We start from the raw sequence: 7,500 nt of genomic DNA on the forward strand, positions 1-7,500 counted from the left end.
GTGTGTATATGTCTAGGAGACATCATTTTGAGACCTCACTCTCCCAGTACACTGCACATTGCCATACTTTACAAGGGCTGGTGATGTTGCTCACCTTAGAAGAGACATGGAACAGTCTGCACCCTACCACCTTGTGGTGTGTGTGATAAATGAATATCACTGTAGTAACAATAACTAGATAGGTAGTGGTTCTAACCTCAGTCTGGGCAAATGTGTGATTGTGTGTGAGAACAGCATCCAGTGCTGAGTGAGTACTATATCCAATGGGGGTGTGGGTTTTACATTTTTAGACCATGGTATTCCCAGTACATGTCCCAAGGTCCACTGTACAAAGCCCGCTGTCTCCATCAACTGTAGAGGTATCTGATGATACTCTTCAGCCCGTTAAGGCCACGCTGTGTGCAGGAACTATGTAACAGTATGGACTGACTGACGAGATAAGCAGGACTGCTAATCTCAGGTCTGGCAAATATGTGTATGACTGTATCTGTGTTGGTCATTGTGTATAATTCTGTAGGATAGAGTATTTTGAGTCCATTCTCACCAGGTACATCTCCCATTGCCATACTGTACAAGGCCTGGTGATGTTGCTCACCTTAGAGGAACTGTGGAACACACTTCACTCTACAAGCTCCATGGTGAGTGCAATAAACACCTCACACTTCAGTAGTGATAACTAGATAGGCAGGGGTTCTAATCTATGTCCTGGTAAGTGTGTGTGTGTTTGAGTGAGGAATATATCCATTGAGTGGCCATGTTTTAAGATTATAGGCCATCATACTCCCAGCACACTTCCTACATTCCACTCTACGAGGGCCACTTTTTACATCAACCGTAGAGACATCTGTACACACTCTGCAGATTTATAAGCCCTGTGCTGTGTGCAACAGCTATGTAACAGTATGGAATGAGCAGCTAGAGAGGCAGGGCTCCTAATCACAGTACTGGCACATTTGTGTGTGTGCATTGGTGTGTATAGCAGTGTTTGGGAGTGTGTACACTTGTGCATGATATTATTATGAAACCTGTCACACTCACTACACCACCCATTGCCACACCTTACAAGGGCACGTGATATTATTCACTATACATGTACTTTGGAAACTTAACACACTATGAGCTCTGTGCCACCTGTGATAACTGCCTAATACTGCACTACCACTAACTAGATGGGTAGGGATTTCAAACGTAACACTGGCAATTGTGATTGTGTGTGTGTGTGTGTGTGTGTGTGTGTGTGTGTGTGTGTGTGTGTGTGTGTGTGTGTGTGTGTGTGTGTCTGTGTCTGTGTGTCTGTCTGTGTGTGTGTGTACTGTTAGTCAGTGCTGTACAGGTTTTAAAGTGCGTTTATTGTTTTCCCCCACAGGTGGTGAGGTGGGTGAGGGTCTCTCCTCTGATGTTGGTGTCCGTACAGACACTGATGATGAGAGTACTGTTGAGGCACCGGTGGGGTTGTCAGGGGCTGAAACAGCACCATCATTTGACATCCCCCTTTTAACCACCCCAACCCCAGACACAGTTTCAGTGCCTATACATACCCCATCACCAGTGGCCATAGCGGAGGGACAGCTGGTGTTTGGTGGCAGTGCACAGGAAAGTATGGTAACCATGCCTACTGTGTCTGGTCACAGCAGGCATAGCCAGATGTCTGGCAGGGCACCACATAGGCAGATGTCTCAGGATGCTCATGGTAGGGCTGCTGGACATCATGCCCCTGGCAGAGGTGACACAGCTGGTACCAGAAGGTGCATGTTTCAGGCTGTCATGGCAGTGCAGGCATGTATAGAATGTTACACCAGACAGGGCCTGAGGCTGCAGAGGGCTGCTCTCACATCTGCAAGTGACAACGTCCGTGAACTGGCTGGTGCCATCCATGTATTAACTGAGTTCATGGATAGATGGTCTGGTGAGATGATGGCCTTCATCGACCGTTGTCTGTCCATGCTTGAACGTGTGGTGGGAGTGTGGCAATGGCCGCGTGGATGTAGATCAGCAACACCAACAGCTGGCAGTCAACGTCGACGTGCTAGGACACCAAGGGGCTCCCATAGTAGCAGTACCAACCCCGGCACTGTGGGGGGATGCTGTCATCACCATGCCACAGCATGCCACAAGCACATGGTCTGGCCAGTCCCAGGAGGCACATGGTACCAGCGGACATTTGTCATGGTCAGGTGAGAGTAGCACATCAAGGCCTGTACCTGGACATGCCCATGGAACCCCTGGAAGGCACAGTCCATGTGTCTGTGGCCAGAGGCAGTAAACTGCATACCCTGCCAAGTATGGTCTGCAGCTGTCTATAAACACCTGTGTAGGGCATCCACATGGCAGAACTGTGTGCATACATACCCACACACTATACAAACACAGCTAGGGCAACCCCATACCTACACACACCACATCACCATGCCAAGTTCACCTCAGTACACCCCTCAGCCACACACATGGTGTCAAATGTATGGCCCAACCTCAGCCTCTGGCAAACCAACAACACACCCTGTGCATATGATGATACCTGTGCCACATCCCTGTCATCCATACCATTGATGCAGGGACAGGCTAATATGGTTCTGATCCACATATGTACTGTACTACAGTGTACCACAGTACTGCAGTGTAACACGTTGTAAGGAGTAAAGTGTAATGCTTATATGTCAGGTAGTGTAGCCATCCAGCTATGATGCTTTATAGCTGTTAGTAACACTGGTTGATTGTGGTCTCTATTATGTTATCCATTTGTGTTGTAGCTGTTGTGTTGTAGGTGTACATGTGTCAGCATGAGGATGGTCTACAGTCATATTCCACAATGGGGTATGGCACTGTCGTGGCACCATGGCTGTGACATATCTGGGGTACAGTTGAACACACGTCACAGGTTTGTATAACAGTTATTGCCTGTGCTACATAGACAGGTGACCCACTGGCGCATGTATAATCTGCAACCTGATGTAGACCCATCTACATACATGCGCACTCTTACTTGGCAAAACTGGGACTAGACCCTTACCTAGGTATGTAGTGATACTGAAATGTGTGGCTTCCATTGCACACACCACACAGCATTTAGGGTGAGGTGTGTCCCAGGTTACATGTTACATGCAGCACATCCCCAGACAGGTACAGTATGCTAATGGGGATGTAATGGGTGTATAAGGACAATACATAGTGTGACATACCTTCATATACATATTAACAGACACATAACAAGCAGACACACATCCAAGAGACCTGGGCCTAGCACTGCTAACTAACTTGATCGTGTGTCCAATGTGTTACAGGTAGGCTACACACAGCAGATATATAACTGGCCTGGATTGTGGTATCAGTTACCTGTATAGCTGATGGTGACAGTGGTAACCATGACATGGCACATGGGACATATACCGGGTGTACCTTGGTGTAATTGCAGTGTACACAGCACACACATCATCCAGTGGATATTGTACTCCCCGAAATACATGATGACACCCTGACATACCCAGAATCACACATTGGCCACTACTGCGATACAACCCATTGTAGATCCCAACAGTGCTACTACAGGGATATGCATTTAATGCACATGCCACATGCATAGTAGGGTATGGGCAGCAACAACACTATCTGTACTACTGTATGGCAATGGGTATTGTAATAGGAGTATGTGACCTCGAAATGCTGTACCCTACAGATAAACAGACATGCACACATACATACACTTCCCAAAACACAATGGGTATCCCATGCCTATCAACCCATTTGTACAATACTATTGTGATGGTACTGCAAGGCTCATGTAGCCGGTATGAAGAGGAGCTTAACAGGGTACATGTAATGACCCATACAGCAGCAGCCATAACTGGCTATGGCAATGGGTGTTGCAGTGGTTGTGAAGGCCCTCATGGAATTCCCACATACAGATGTGCTAACACACAGACACTGCTATACTCAGTCATGCACACATACACATGTGTCAGTACTGGGGTGCATCTCTGCAGGTGGTCATAGATGTGTACCTAGATATTGTCCAAGGAGAGATGGGTTGTGTAGGGGTTGTGTGTACAGTGGTATCCTGCCACCTGCCATGTGGCAGGAGGCAAGCTATCGACAGACACTACTGTGGTGACCCTCAGGGTGTGAGTGACATGCATCAGCCATTCCTCCAGGTGCCTCCTGCACATGGCCACTGAGGTGATCAAGTTGACATGCATGAAACATGTATTACAACACATGGTTAGTGTCTGTGATGGAGACCTGTACCCAAGCATGTTCAGTTGACTGTGGTAATGTAAAGGAGGTACCCATGGCATGTGGTACATACAGGGTGCTATCTCCAATATGTGCCAGTTCTTACACAGCTGGGCAGACATGTCAGTGTCAATCAAGTCTAGGATGCCTGTACATATCCCAGTGGGATACCTGCCATCTGCACATCTGTACAGAGACTGACAGTCATCAGCTTGGTAAGTAGCTATGCAGTAGGATGAATGTGTTGACAGATAGATATTTGACAACAATATGTATGCCATAACTACTTGTCAGAAGCCCTCGCTATCTTGTGCTGTACAGACAGTAGTCTACAGTCTGACATACATGACTGTTATGGTGGCTTGGCAGCAATACATCTGGTAAGTATCTGGACATAACTTCACACTGGGTAAATACACTAAGCTGCTAGGCATGTAACAAAGCACTGAGCAGGCTACAGGGAGACTGCCACATCACTGGCCTACATTTCTTATGGAGGAATACACATGTACCTGCATATATAGCAGGCTCTACAGGCATGTCACAGCACAGAGTAACAGACACCTGTGTGAAAGTGCATAACCGCAACCAGTGTGAACCCAGCCACAGCCACATATGGTAGCTAGCGTAATATTACAGAATATGGACTATCTGATCCGCACTATCCTCATATGTGCCACTCACACACTAACCCTACATATACTGGGCCACTACACAGTGTGGTTTGATGCCTGTCTGTTGTATGGGACATGTGTGTGTTTAGCCCTACAAACATGTAAGCCGATAGAGTAACATACAGTGGATCAGCATATAACATCAGATAGAACAGGATCAAGAACAATGACATCTACCACAGTCTGTACACAGGCCAAGGTACATATTCACAATTCACACACTGTCGACAATTACCATAAGCACACAGACCTCAGTACTGTATACAGAACCACAGAATGCCCAGGTTATGTCTTCAAAGAGAACCCCTACTATACATAACACATGTCGCAGTCTGATATCTCACTGGCTTGTTATCAGATATGATGTCAATAAATTATGGTGTACAGGACATATGCACCTCTTACTGCATGACATATGTACATAGGTTGACAGAGTTGTGGCTGGAGGCACAAACACAGGGCTACTATTGATGTATTGCTGTGATAACCTCATACATTTACTGTTGTAACATGGTTTTGTTGTGACATATGTTCTATGAGGGATATGAGGTCAGTAACTCTCATGTCTGTCACCATGTACTGACTACAATCCTCACTCTATGCTTCTGCAGTTCACAGATATGTGCTCTGTGAGTAACACAAGAAACAAAAGGCACCACACACTGCCCAGTCTGGAGATGACCTTATAGACATGGTTTCCTCAGAAACATAGCACTGTCACGATAGGTATTAAAACATGTAGACCAGCCAATCCATACACATCCTGTTAAACCAACATTACTCCAAATGCAGAATAGCAACACTTACATTATGTATTCATGTCAGGCACATCTCCCTCCTGTGTGTTGGCCTGTTTCCACAGTGTATGTTGTTAGAGGTACATCCCCAATCCATCTGAGATGTTGTTTGCCAAACAACAGATCTAGGTCCTGCTCACAGTAAATGAAAAAAACCAACACCAACATGATGTTCCTAGATACTGGAGTTTGTTTCCATGCAATTGGCTATGGGAGTGTTACCACAGCTGTTCCACATGCAATCAGCTACAGGAGGGTTGAAATTCATTCAGAGGCCATCAGCTGATCATGAGCATCACTTACAAAACACATGCTGCTGCCTAAGCAAAGCAGGTGTAAGTCTCCACATCCACCAAAGAGGGAGTGAGAGAGGCAGACAGAGGCAAAGATAAGTCAGGGAAGAGGTGGGAGAGTAAAACCTAAGCAGGTTTGTGTCACACACCTACCAGTACAGGGTATCAAACCCCTGACTATGTATTGCTATCACATATCTATGCCGTTATTGGATGCACCACATGGCTTACATGTTGAGGAGCTCTCCAAACGTATATGTGATGGTGAGTGACATCTGCAACAGTGATATGGTAGCTACACAGTAGGTGTAGTACACATGCCTGTCCACATGAACAGGTGTCAGTGTCAACACAGCCACACTCTCTCAGGGACCCATACAAATTGACACACTTGGCAGGGTCAGGAATACACCTCCTCTTTAGTTAGCTTGCCACAATACAGTACTGTGCAGGTATGACATGCACCATAGGTGTTATCTGCAGGTTATATGGGCAAAGGGTATGTAGAGGTGTCTGACATCAGACAGCATGCTTCAGTATGCCAATGGGGGTTATAGTGAGTGTGAATTTGGTCAAAAGCATCATACACCACACACACAGACACAGGGTGCCAGTACTGACATGTATGGGTGCATTGCTTCACAGGTGTGTAGTGGTTGACTGTGCCAGACAGCTATACAAGGCTAGGTGATGGGTATACCTTGGCATCTAGCCACAAGACAATGGTCTGCAGTGTGGCTCTGGGGTGTAGTGTCTGGATTGGCCCACACAGGTGGGTATTGTATTCACTCTCCAGTCACCTGGTTAACTGTTGTGTGTGGCCATTGCTGCACATTGCTTGCCATGTATGTGTTCTTTAGTCCATGACATGGACAGTGTCTGGGATGTGCACATGTCCCACATGCATGTACAGTGACATGTGGAACTGTACCTCGGGTGTCTGGACCATGTTGTGTACACAGATTGTTATCATCAGATGTGCCAGTCCTGCCCTCATGTGGTGGGAAATGGTAATGGGCAGCAGATTGACCCTGCACCTACACTGATAGCATGATACTGGTATTCCATGGTGTCAGTGGCATCTCTGCATGCAGGGCATGTGCTTAAGGCATGGTATGCCCTTTGTGGGTCACATTTGATGGCACCACAGTTGTTGCAGGTGTCCAATGGGGAACATAATGAAGGTGCACTGTCTGCATGTACATGCCTATTGTACTGATGGACAGGGTGAAATGCCCTCTGTAGTCCACTGCAATCACACCATGGCTACTATCTGTGGGCAATATGCAGGATACTACCAACATAGTGGTTCTTGCCTAGGCAAGTGTGTATGTGTATGAGACATGGGTTGAGAGTGTTCTCTGGTTAATACAAGGGTTGCTAACTTTGTTCACCAGGCCTTGATGTCACATGCAGGGGTATGGATTGGCACCCCAGACTCTCAGCTATTTCACATCTGTTATCCCTGTAAAGTGGACACTGTGACATATAATAGGGCCATCATATAAG

The sequence above is a fragment of the Protopterus annectens genome, chromosome 6.part0, assembly GCF_019279795.1.
Source record: "Protopterus annectens isolate FY-2018-M chromosome 6.part0, PAN1.0, whole genome shotgun sequence".
Classification (NCBI taxonomy): domain Eukaryota; kingdom Metazoa; phylum Chordata; order Ceratodontiformes; family Protopteridae; genus Protopterus; species Protopterus annectens.